This window comes from Mesitornis unicolor, unplaced genomic scaffold (genome assembly GCF_000695765.1).
Source record: "Mesitornis unicolor isolate BGI_N332 unplaced genomic scaffold, ASM69576v1 scaffold15405, whole genome shotgun sequence".
Taxonomy (NCBI): Eukaryota; Metazoa; Chordata; class Aves; order Mesitornithiformes; family Mesitornithidae; genus Mesitornis; species Mesitornis unicolor.
In genome coordinates, this window is record NW_010187643.1 from 89,997 (window position 1) to 103,441 (window position 13,445).

The window sequence follows — 13,445 nt, forward strand, 5'->3', positions numbered from 1 at the left end:
GTCCCGCTGCTATCTGCTGCACACAAACTGCTCAGCCCCACAAAATCCAATTTTCAAGAGGTTAGAGGAGGGAACTGTTTGCAGAAACACAGCAATACAAATCTCCAAAGCCACAGCCTTCATTACGCTGATGTTGAAGACAGAAATGCCGCTTGACTCCTCCTGCGACCCAAAGGTGACATTTACTTCCATCACTTTGATTAGAATCAGTCCAGCTTTGCCATGGGATTGTTTCTTCCTGTTTTCCCCTGCTTGCATGGTGGGTCAGTGAAAGTGGCTGAGCCCACACTGCAGCTGGCATACCTGGAGCAGGCGCTGGGCACGGGGGTCTGCAGTGCACCCTGGCCCTGTGGCACAACCGTCACCTTCTGTTTCCTCCAAAACAGCTTGGAAACTTGACTTGGAAACACCAGTTAAGCACCGACAAGAGAGCCAGGAACGCAGCCTGCTGCCTCCCGGGGGTGGAGCGAGAGGGCAAGGTCCTGTGTTCAAGGCTACGCTGTTCTGAGCTTTTGCCCAAGGCCTGGATGTGGACAGATGCAGTAGCTCAGTCCTGGAGGAGCTGAGCCCTCCAAGTGCCCTCGAGCACTGGGGAGGAGCAAACACAGTACCGAGGTCGCTGCGTGCTGGACCCTCTGACCTGGCTGCTGTAGGTGACAGCGGGAAGGATCCAGCAGCATCCGTGGCAGCAGAGCTGTGAGGTACAAAAGGCAAATGTGCCTCAGCCCTTGACACAGGCTCGAGCTTTGTTTATTCCCAAATAGAGCGATCAGGCAGCAGGCAGCCCACCTCCGCTCCTGACACCTCCTGTAAAGGGCTGTTGCCCACAAGTTCACCGCATCAGGAAAAATGCAAACTGTAAGCTGATTAGATATTCATAGATACTCTTTCTTGATTAGCTCACCATTAATATTTCAATGTCAGAGCTGGATGCGTACTGCCTCCCTGCTCTCTTCCTTCCTGCTTAATTAATTTTGACCATCACCAACAACAGTCTCCGACAGATAGCAGAAATTAAAGTGGGCTGTTCCGTGACTTTGCTTGCTGTAAACAGCTATTTGCAATTCCTTTTCATACATCACCCACCCACGACAAAGAGATCACGGTAGCAGAAAATGAGTCTCCCTCGTAAGGACTTCAGTGTGCCAAAAGAATTCTTGCTTATTCGATAAAAATAATCAAAAAGACAATGCAGTAGGCACAACCCAGAAACAGGGTTTGTGTCTCACCTAGTAATCAGCTGGCTGTTATGCCATTAAAAAAAAAAGAAAGGGAGAGGATTGTTAATTTATCTTTAAAAAGAAAGGGCCTTTGATTTAGGGTAGCTCATAAAAGCCATAGCATCGTCCAGCTGTGAGGGGATGTGATAATCACTGCAACCCCAGCAGTGGTACGAGCAGCTCACTCCATAAAATGCAGGCTGCATGGCTGCCCACTGCACAGCACACACATCCACGGCTGATAACACGACGTGCTGCTAATAGTCTGTTTGATTTTATTGACGTGCTCAAGATATATGGGGGCAGGAGGAGCAGCGAGGCAGAAATTACACGGCGCCGTTTGTTCCAGCCCAGCTCAGGGGACTGCCTGCCTCCATCCATCCTCCTGGGCTCGAGGGGATGGGAGCTCTCCTGCTCAACGGGAGGGCAGTTGCCACCTCCCAGGCCCGCAGAGTCCTGACAGCACACACACAGGGACTGCTATCACACTGTGCCTACCTGGGACCAAGGCAGCACTGGGTTTGCAGAAACAAAATTATTGCCTTTCTTTGCTACCACCTGAGCTGCGTGTTGCTGCTGAGAAACAAGCCATCTGCTGCCGGACGTGCTCCTCATCTCCATCCGTTGCTCTAAACCATCCTGCCCTATCCTCCAGCCTCTCTTTTCCCAGGGAATACGCCATGATGGTGGCCCAGGGCAAGCAGAAAGGCAGGAGTGGCATGTTGCAACCTTGCTCAGCTCTGTGCAATAACTCAGGCTGTTAAACGCCTGGCCAGAGCTCACCATCTGCTTCCAGTCTTCTAGGAATACCGCTGTGTAATTCAATCAAAAAGGAGAAGATCCTTGTTTCACTGAATCGTAAGTCACTCTTCAAGTAATTATATTTTTATACCCCTATCAGGAGCAACAGGGGCTGTTCATTTTATGGGCTTTAGCAGCCGGAGCCATGCTTCTGCCAAGGTTACGGCTGAAAGGGGAAGAGGATTTAACATTTCCTCAGCCACCCAAGGCTTATCCATGCCTTTAGCTTTTTGATTAGGCAAGTGAATAAAGCCCTGCAGGACCAGGACCTTCATCCAGGACTGCTTTTAGTGTGGAGCACAGAAAATGCTCTGGCGTGGACCAGAAGAGCTGACCAAACCACCAGCATGAAGCTGATTCCCAGTGGCATGAACACGCCAGACCTACCCTTCCAGGGCAATGCACAGAGCAGGCTCTGCAGCACAGCGACTGCTGCCTAACCAGGGAGCAAAATCCTGCTTATCCCACCAGCTGGAGGATACACGGCGCTGCATCCCTCACATGCTGCCTTAGAAAGGTCAGATGAGATTAGTTCAGGGGAAGAGCCTACCAACTCGCTTCATCTAAAGTGCCTGGGATGCAACTCACAGGACTCAAAATAAAAAGTATAGGAGCCTGTAAAAGTTCCAAAAAGGTAACCTCACTGGAGCCTTCTGCTGCTCTTTGTGGTGATTTCCCCACTTTAAACACTTCCACTATGCTGTAGTTTGTGCCCTCTACCCAGACAGCCATCCCTTAGCACCGCTGTCCTCTCCTGGGTTAGTCCTCCACCTGCTTTTTCACTGCCCCAGATGTTCAGTCTTTCAAACAGATTTATTCCCTTGACTTTGAAAAGGGCTTCACCATGTTTCCATCTGTGTTTACACTCAGCGTGGGGTAAATTTCTCCTCCTAGAAGATCTGTTCCTTACCAGCAAAGAAATATGACTCAGCATAGATTCAGACAGGAAAGCAGAGCAAAATATTTCCCAACCAGCGCTCGCTCGAGAGCTGTGCTACGTGCCCACGCAAGGATGGAGACCTCTGCCAGAGTACCTGCATTATCAGACCGTGCAAAAAGGAAGCGGGATCTGGCCCAGCGCCACCACCGACACAGGACTGGCTCCCCAGCTCACCCAGCAGCCCAGATCACACTGCACCGCCTGGATGCTGAAGCCAGATGCTCATCTTGAGCAAGCAAAGCAGGACTGAAACAACCCGGTCCCTGCAAAAGGTCTGTCCCAGGCAGCCAGGATCTTGCCAGTCATCCAGGGCTGTAGGTGTGGGAAAAACAACGTTTTGTCACACCTTTATAGCTCCTTTCTCAGGGAAATCCTGTCTCTGTGCATGCCTTCTCTTAAAGCAGGACTGGCTGATGCATTAACACAGCCGTTTTTAACTGCCTGGGCAATTTGTGACACAAAGGACAGTGAGCAGCTGCAGCCCAGATTTATAACCTTGCTCGCCAAAGCTAGGCCAACACATCTCTGCTGTACGGCTACAGCAAGGCCCCATAATAACTTCCCAGGTGGATCTACTGATAGACAGAGCTTCATCTAATCTCAGGAAAACAGATTTTAAGGCATTTGGATGCACTGCTTCCCCCTAATCCGATATCAACCTTCAGGTTAGGGGCAGCATGTTGCTGCTGGCAGATGGGTGTACATGCTACCCTCGTTGGCTATGTACTGCCCTGCTCTGTGTTCTGAAAGGTCCTTGTCCCCACATTTAGATGCTTGTTAAATTACAGTCAGGATCCAACCAGCCCAGCAGACATTTATGTCTGATACCAAGGCCAGAGACTGTTCTCTGTGCTGCTAATACTGCTTTAGCACATCATAACAGGCCAAAAACTTCCAATATGGACCGACAGAGAGGGCTGGATGCTGCGATCGACTAAAGCTCCCTGCATGCATCCTCTTGAGCAGACTGACCTGCAAACCGCCCATGGCTCTGGTACAGTGCAGGGGTCCTTGGGACTGGCTATTGGCTATACTCCTTGGTATTTCCTCAGGAGCAGCAGCTCTGGAGCCCCAGGGGCACCTGTTATTTGTTGTTCCCATTTATTGCAAAGCACTGTTATTATTTACCAAATATACATTTTATGGATTGTCACTGCATCCTAGTGCAATAACTGGTCTAAACTCAAATTCCTAGGAGAACTGTTGAAAGAGAAGCAATTCAGCCACACATTAATATGACAAGGATTTCCCCAGGTTTAAGGGAATAGAAAATATGTTTTGTACAAGTGAACTAGTTCTTTTTTGCAGCATAAAACTGTTCTTTTCCAATGACAGCAATGAAAGGATATTGCTTCTGTCACTGATGCCACTGGAAATGTATTGCCCCTCTCCAAGAATCCAATGAAAGGCCATGGCTGGTTTATTCTCTAAATGAGGCCACTGAGAAATACACTGCTCACAGCATTAGCCCAGGCCTGCTGCTGCTGCCGTGTCCCTGGCCTGAAGGGAGGCCAAAGCCATCACGTCGGCAGGTTTGTGCCAAACGGCAAAACCGTACCTGCAGAAAATCAAAGCACAGTTTGAGACCTAAGCAGAAGAAAGAAAACTGTCTAAAGATCAGATGGAAATGAATCCCCAGCTTCTGTCGCTGATGCTGAAGCAGGGCTCAGCAGCCAGGATTTAGCCCCTTCTCCTCGAGCAGCTCTGCACCTTCTCTGAAATGAGCTTAGACCCTGGGGAAGGCTGATCTACACTTAACCTGTGGCCGGGAGTCTGGCCTTTAGGAAATCTGCCAGCCCCTCTCTCTTTTACCACTAAGTTTAATGGTCCAGATCTCCACTGAAGACTTTAGGTTTTGCAAGTGAAATCATGAAATGACTCCCGAACCAAGATGATCTGTCACTCGAATGTATGCACTGAAGTGAGCACTGAGAAATTACAGTTTCAGCAGAAGTAAAAATTTCCTGTGGTGAAAGGCTGGAGTTGAGTCGATGTTTGTGGTTCCACTTTCATGCTCACCGATCTGCAGATCTGGCAGGTTCATTTTCCTCCTCTGCAACGTCCTCCCAGGTGACACCTCCCAGATGGGAGGTAGATGGAAAAAAAGTCAATTGCTGTTTTTAACGTGGCAGTTCATCGGATTCCTAAACATGCAGAGATTGGTACAATAGCAGCATCTGGGCTTTGGCGCTGGTGCCCAGCATCTCCACGGGGTTCAGAGCAGTCCCTGCTCCAGGACATGCTGGCCCAAGGCCCGTGACGGTGATGGCTTTTACTGAGCTGAATTCTGGAGCAAATTGGCAAAAAATGAAGGAAACCATAGGTTTTGCATAGGTGCAAGTGAAAAAAATGAGAGCACGCTTAAGTCAGGCATAAGCAATACTGGCACCAGAGCAAAGCACCTCTCGGGCTGTGCTGCAATAGAGCCCCCTCTCCAGCGCCCCAGCAGTGGGCTCCTACCATCAGATATTTATTAGTTGTGTCAGGAATTAGTGAGAGTTCACTGACTGAATAATAACGTGCCAAAGGCAGTTTTTTGACTTTGCTAATGTAATTAAAGCAAGCGGGCGGCGAAAAAGCCTTGCACTGGGGAAGGAACCAGGGCTTCTGATATTGTTGCTTGCTGTCTCTATTGCAAGGACAAGATGTGAAATGTGGAGGGGAAAGGATGAAGATGGCAATGAGGACCTGAGCAGCAATGAGGATCATGCAATTACTCCCAGCTGTGATGGGAGCATTGCTGTTTCCAGAGAAAGACAAGGGAAAACAGAAGAGATGCCCTTGCAACTCAGGAGTTGGACCCATCTCTGGGTTCAGGATTTGTGTTGCTGTTTTTTACTTTCATGCCTCAGCACCTTGCATCAAGGCTGGACTTTGTTTTATTTCTGGTGCTTCTCTTGCTTAGCCAAATCTTGCACTTTTGGGGGACCTTTCGTGGATGGCTGGGAACAGCTTTATGGCAACATTTCTTTAATGCTGCTCTGGTGATAGAACACATCCAGCAATGTCATTGCATCAGGACTAAGCATGTTTTTCAAGGCACTGCTGCCACAAGAAGAGCGACCACATGGGCTCTGTGATAAAAGCCAAGATGTTATTTTAAAAATAGGAACAGGGGAAGCTTTACGTGATTTTAAATCAAATCGGTGTCTGGACAACAGGGCTCCCTCCCTGCCTCCGCTGCCAAGTTCCTCTTCCAAATTCCCAGGCTGTCTCCTGACAAATAACCCTTGGCGTCAACAGGATGGGGCTCACAGGCCACCATGGCCGTGAAAACACCCATCAGGAAACTGGCTGTGGGTCAGGCCCTGCCTGGGCTGCGTGGGAAGGGGTGGGAAATGCTGCAAGGTCTGGGACCAGCTCAGACCCTCGTCTCCTCAGCCATTCCTGAACAATTTTAGTGTCCATCGCAGCGTTGGCCACCCAACCCCAGACTGTCCCCTGCCTTGCACAGGTGACTGCTCCATTTATGCCTCCTCAAAGAGGCACTGCAAGGGCCGTGCTGTGACACTGCCTGCGCGCTGGGAGCAGTGGCCACGTTCCCACCTGAGCTACAGAGCGAAGCACAGGGAGACAAGAGGAGCTACTCTTTCCTGAGTCATGGCAACAGGTCCACTGGTGCCCCGTCATCAGAGACCCCCATGAGGCAGCACCCCAAAACTGTCTTGCATGGTAGTGATGGCAGCAGGGAAGGGGAGACTTTCAAAGTGTTTTTAATAGCAGGGCGGCAATTACCAAGCAGTCAAGACCTCTCTCTTTGCTGCCACCATGGTGAGGCTAGCAAGGGTCCGAGTACCCAGGCAGCTTGGTTGCACACCCTCTTGGTGCTATTTTTATCTAAATTACTGATTACACATTACCTGTATGTCACCAGGCTGATCGATACTAGTCTGAGGAATCAATACGGACATGGATGACAGTGCTGTTTGCCATTCAGAGCCTGCACAAGCTGGGAAAAACAAGGCACCATCGATTCCAAAGGTGGGCTGAGATGCAGTGCGGGATGGGAGGCACAATGGGAGCAGGGACCACACGCTGCTTTCCTAAATACCGCTGTGAGACAGGCGTTGGGACAGCCCCATGGCCAGGGACCTGCTGTGTCTGTGCTGCCCCCCAGCACATGCCTGCATCCCAAGGCTGGGGCAAACCTCCCACCCGTCCCACAGCCCATTTTAATCTGGGTTGCTTTTCAGTCCCTAGGACGCGATGCATTTGAAAGATTCATTCTGATCTACAGATGAACAATTCTCCCCATTTATATGTTCTTACCCAAAGATCAGTGGCTTAAGGAATCTCAAGCTACTTCAAAAAGCTTAAGGTCTCCTGAATTTTGCTTTGCTGCTTAACTAACCCAAAGCTGAGGCCATCTCTGTAATGCCACCATGCTGCTTCTGCCAGCAAGAGGGATCTTGGCCGCAGAGTGCAATCAGATTTTGCAGGAAGGAGCTCTTAGGACTGCCATGAAACTTGGGATTAAAGCACAGCTAAGTAAGGGAATTGCGTAACTGGGGGTTTCTGCCTGTCTTGCTGCAGTCTCACGGCTGTTCTGATTCTGTCATAGCGATGCTGGGAAATTGCTCTTTGAAACTAAAAGAGCCTTAGAAAGGCACAGGCAGGTCAGGATCATTTGCCCTCAGCACTGGGTTTGTCTTGAGCAGCAAGTTGATGTTGGTAGGACGAGACAGAGAGCAGCATGAGGTGAAAGCAAAACTCCCCCCAAAGGCTTCCCTCACGCTCGACTGTGCCTGTGCCCTCGCCAAGGTGCAAAGCTCTGCAGCCTCCTCCTGCCAGGCTGCTTTGCAGGCACATCTTGGGGACCAGGGAAAGGATCAGCAGCTGTGGGGTGGCTGGGGGTACACCCAGTTACTAACACAGATGGATCGGCCACCACTTGCCAGGAAAGAAAGAGCCCTTTGCCTGAAAAGTGCATGGTAAAAAGCTTCCAAAAAGCAACACAATTCTGTTTTTTATTGAGGTTTTCAGGGTAGCAGAAGGAGCTGTGGAGGGAAGCTGCTAGTCCCTGCTGCCCGCCTACGAAGATTCGTTGCTTTTCCTAAGCGGATGCAATCCGCTTTGGTGCCAGAGCGCGGTCACCAGTGGCTTAATCCAATGGCAGACCCATAATCCTTCCCTTAGTCCCACAAGCCCCAGAAGCAGAAAGCTGCCCGGATTTGCTGTTTGGTGGGGTTTAAGCCAGGGAGCAGACATGGTCCATGCTGGAAACATGAGGCTGCTTTGGCTCTTGGCACCCCCATCCTCCAGGACAATCCTGTAATGTGGTTGCACTGCTGGGTACTGCGTGGGCTGCAACAGCTCGGAGCGGGGCCTTGGGGCTCCCCAGGACATCACCAATGGGTGCCCCTGGGTGAAGCTGGTGCCTGAGACACTGTGATGGCCCTGTGCTTCTTCCAGCAGTTGCTCACGAACTGGTGTGAGAGCTTTGCAGAGATAAACCATAATGTCCAGCATAAACCATAGGCCCATGGCACAGCATTTGGAAACCACTGGAGAGGTTGTACAGGCACAGCCAGCCCTGAAGAGCATCCCCTGCCCTTCTCTTACAGCCCCATACAGCCAGAGGCATTTCTCCCTGGCATTAACTCTTATTTTTAAAATGCCATTGAAGAGACTTTTGCTGAAAAACTACTGTGGCAGGATTTCAGCTGTGCACCCGTTTGCCCTCCCTGGGCTTAGCCCCAGGGCCCCTCTCCATCAGCAGCAATGGGCTGCAGCTGGGGGCTGGGGCCCACCCCCACTGACCCACACATAAATGGGGCCAGCTTGGCTACTCTTACCTCTTTGAAGGTGCTGCTATGTAGGTCTGGGGGGTGCTATCATAGAAATGTAACTTCAGTGAGCTGGTACTATGCTTAGGCAGTGAGCCTCATCTCTAATCTCTTGTGGGCCGTTCTGACTTTGTGTGTACAGTGGAAGAGCTGAGCAAATGTTGTGTCTTTTATCCTTCCCCCTCTCCCTGCTGCTCTGCTGCTCATTTACCCTTTCATTAGGGATCATCCTGTTGTCATTTGTGTGGCTGTGTTGTTTTTTTTTTTCTAGGGGGCGGATGCCAGGCATCAGGAATTGTGTGTTCAACGTATGGTGGCAATTAGCCCAGCTCTGAACCCAGATGGCACGTCTCTGTCTGCAATTAATGCTCTGTTCTATCTGCATGAGGTTTCTATCTTCCTTCCTTCTGGGGCTGGAAGAGGCATGGTTTGGTTCTCTAAAATAACAGCAGGAAAGTGTTAAAGCCATAGCTTGGGCCTGACTGCCCCTTGCTGTGGGGCTGCTCTCAGGATTGGGTCTTGTTTGGTCCAGCTTGGCCTCTGCACCTGGATTTAGGTGAGTGTGGCTTGGGGCACCTGTCTGATACAGCACAGAGCCTGTGGGGCTGATTCTGGCTCTGCCGGTGCCTCTGCTCATGCACTTTATGGCATGTTTCATGCTCCTGGCTGAATGCATCTGGCCCTTTATGAGGAAATTAGATTGCCTGAGACAGTATTTTATGGTATTAACCTTGTGCCTTTGGTGGTCCACAAAATACCTTGAGCTGTTCGTGTGGGATGGGAAAATGGGGGCAAAATTTGGATTTCAGGAGAGGGAAGTGTCAGTGCAAGCAGAGGGAAGGTGCCTGTGAGGCCTGCTGTGCTCCAGGGAGACCTGGGGTTTGGAAGAATCACAGCCCCTTTCTCTCTCCCATTGCTCTGCCAGCATCTCGTGGTGGTTTTACAGGGGTTGCCCTGGCAGAACTGCCCCCCCATTAGAAAGCTGCTCTACCAAACCTCATGGGCTTGCTCTGCTTTTCTTCTCTCCCATATAAACTCATCCACCCTAAAATCCCTGCTTTTCTCTAGGAGATAATGTGATTTTGGGGAGGAGTTTCTCTTACTGTCACCCAGCTGCAGCTGATTTCTAATGAAGAGCTTCCTCCTGGGGAGGGGGTGAACAAGGAGAGAAATGGGAGGGGGCAGCATTTCTGAATCCAAATACATTAAACCATTTAATTCTGTTGACTCAGGGCTGCCTGGCTCTGAATGGGAATTAATCCACAGCGAACCAAAATTAAAAAGCGCAATACAAAATGCTTAGCAAGGCACTGCCAGGGTTTAAAGCAACCCATTAGCTTGCTCAAACGTACCCAGTAAATTTTCATTTGTCAATAACGCTTAGCGCTTACAGTTTATTTACAGCCTGTTCAATATTACCAAAACCCCTCAGAGTGCCTCATTTGTATTTATCTGCCACAGTTGGTTGCCTTCCCAGAGACTCTTCCTAATCCCTTGCTTTGTCCCCCGCTTGTCTCTCATTGCAGATCCATATGCAGCAGGGATGTGCCACCCCTGGGCAAAGGTAATACAGGGTTACCCCTTTCTATCCCACGTCTCTCCTGCACAGGAGGCCATCTGCAAGGCCACCCTGAGCCCCTTCCCAGTGACCCACACCATCCTCGGGCTGGGCTGAGACCTCCTGGCATGGGGCTCCTCCAGCCTCTGTCCTGCACCCAGGGAACCTGTTGGCCGCAGCCAACATAGGAGGATGATGGGAATCCCCAAATTATGGCCTCCAAGTGATGCATCAGTCACTAGCAATGGGGCATGGGGGTGTGCAGCAGCCTGAGCCAACCCGCAGCCTGGCTGAGCTGGAGCAGCCATGGCTAACAGGCCAGGCCCCTCCATCTGTTCCCAAATCGGCTCCCGTGGGATGAGCCCTGGTGAGGAGAGGGCGTAACAGGATTTCCCCCAAAAGCCGCTTGAATGCTGCCAGGCAGATAACGAAGCCTGGCTGGCCCTAAGGATTTCTCCAAGGAAAGGAGTTTATTCCCGGGCACAGACATGAGCGGGCAGTTTAATCTCCCGCTGTGGCTTGTGTCCAGTCAGGGTTGCTTAGTCCAACACTTCAGCTCCCGGAGCCATGGCTCCCCACAGTGGAGACTGGTCCTGGATGGTGTCTGTACCTCCACAGGGAGGACAAGACAGGGACAGATCTTCTCCAGCTGCCTGCCTCTTCCCCTCTGCATTAGCACTTCTCAAAGGCAGAAGTATAAGCGGTTGTAATGGAAATATAAGCAAATGCATCATCAAGCAAGCTGCCTGGGGAGGCCAGGAGGAGATGCCAGACAGGGTGGGCTATAGCTCAAAGAGGGAAATCCCTCCAGAGGCTTAACCACAAAGATGTCCCAGATAAAACTGCAAACCTCACAGAAGTCATCTGCCAGACCCCAGGAGGTGCAGCCACACTGTGCCAGCAGGCAGCCTGGTCTCTGCTGCTTACCGTGGCCCCCTGCCCCCCTTGCAGGGGGCAGCGAGTGGGACCTGCAGCCCAGGCTCTGTGCCACAGACCTGCATATTTGGGCAGAGGAGATTTTAAGCAGATTTTATAAGTGTGGAATTGCTAAAGTAAAGGGCCACTCGCTTTTCTCCCAGCACTGGTTAGGGTTTCAAGCTACTGAGATCCAGGATGCCATGAATGGCCAGGCAGCACCCTAGGGAAATTCCATCTTTCCACCCCAAGGAGTAAAGTCCCCGTCACTTGCCTGATGCTGTCTGCATGTAGCCAGCCAGGGTGCAGACTCTCCTCTCGCAGGCTCCTCCGGGCAGCAGGACAGCGACGATGGCCAGCAGCGAGCTCAGGGCCAGCAGGGCACAGCCACCCGCACACAGTACGGCGCTCGTCTAGAAGGACACACAGGGATGTCAGCAAGGTGATCCCCCACCACTGTCCCCACAACTCCCCACGAATTTTCCGTCTTGAAGTGAGAAGTGGGGCCATGTTATGGGTGGCTTCTCCCATCCTTTCCCTTCCACCTTCTGTTGCGCAAATACACCATTAAGTCTTGAGCCCACGGTTCTCCTGTCACCTGGTCCCAGGGGTTATTAGTATTCAGACTATGGTGGTAATAGCAAATGTATTACATGCATGAAGGGCTACGTCACTAATACAAGTGCCATTAGATGCCTGTGACGCGTGTCACTGAGAGCTGAACCATCTCCTGATGGTGCCTGCCCTGCAAGCCTGGCAATTAGGAGGTGTTTTGCCAATGATGCTCCGCAGCGGGGAACTTGCTGCTGCAGAGGTTTTGTTGAGCCATCCTGTGTCAACACAGCAGGCTGCTCCTAGCCCAACTTACCTCCAGCATCCCCACCAGCCTTTCTCTGCAGTGGCCGTTTCTTTGATTTAGCCCCTTTTGCAACAAAACTGGGTCATTTGGGGCTGTTACTCAACCCCAGCTCAGGCTGTGAGATGATGCTTTGGGATGCCGGTGGCTATGGGAGTGCAGACCCAGCAGTGTTTTTTCCAGGTGGCACATTTTGCAATTTGATATTCTTGACCTAAGATGCAAACTGCATCTAAAACTGGGAAAAGCACTAATTTAAGGCAAAACTGCTCGCCCTTGGGTATGGGTGCCTGATTGCAGCACTGTTGCAGTTTCTGTCCCCATCGCAGGTGACAGTTCCATCTCTGCGAACAGGATGGCACCGGCAGTGAGGTGGTCCCCATACCAGTGGGGACATGTGCCAGCCCAGCCATGGGCACGGTGTGACCGGGATCAATGAGGGGACCCATTGTGGGTGCCTCCTCCTCCAGCACCAAGCTTGAGGCAGCTTTCAATCAGCGCGAGGATGCGGCAGCCACATCAAGTCCTGTCATTTCACAGCATTTCACAGCAAATTCTGCGAAATGCTCCTGGCTTTGGTGAGTCATCCTGCAGTAATGTCAGCGTCTTGGCTTCCTAAAGCAGTACAGCTGTAGGACAGGTCTCATCCCCATTTTCCTTATAACCTGTGTGGGAGCTGCCATCAGGAGCTCAGGTCCCACCTCCACCAGCCCTCTTGCCCTGCTGAGAGGTTCTGGTTAGAAATACACAATTTTCCTTTTTCACTTTTCCCCCTATATTTGAGATTTTAGGCAACCACGGTTACTATAGGAACAAACCCAGTATATGTTTCCATTTGGCCCCTCTCACCAAAGAGGTTACAAATCGGGAGTAAAGAATCTGCTGAATGCAAGTTATGCTGCAGGAGCCACAGGCAGGCTGGAGGGGGAGGAGAAGGAGAGATTTACCCTGTGATGGCTGCAGCTAAAAATCCACTCCGGCACCAGTGCAGCTGCCCCAAGGGTCTCGCATGGCCCTACATCTACAAAAAAACTGGGGGTGTTTTTTAGCAGTTGGATTGGCCGGTGCCATGGTGGCACAGTCACTGCCTGCAGGGTCCTGCTTGGGAGCTGCTGCTGCTCCAAAAAGGGCCATGCTGGAGAGGGACGGGCCATGGGAGCACGGGCACCACCCTAACACCCTGGTGCGAGCGCTTCCCCTGTGCTGTGCAGTGATTAGAAATCAGCATCTTATTTATAGCCTATTTATACAGCGTACAAGCAATGCAAACACCGTCCTGGCAATAAATTAATTCCTGGCATACAGTGGAAAAGGCACAGCAGTGCAAACAGCTACCGGGAGACATGGAGAGGGTGGGTTGCCGGGACGA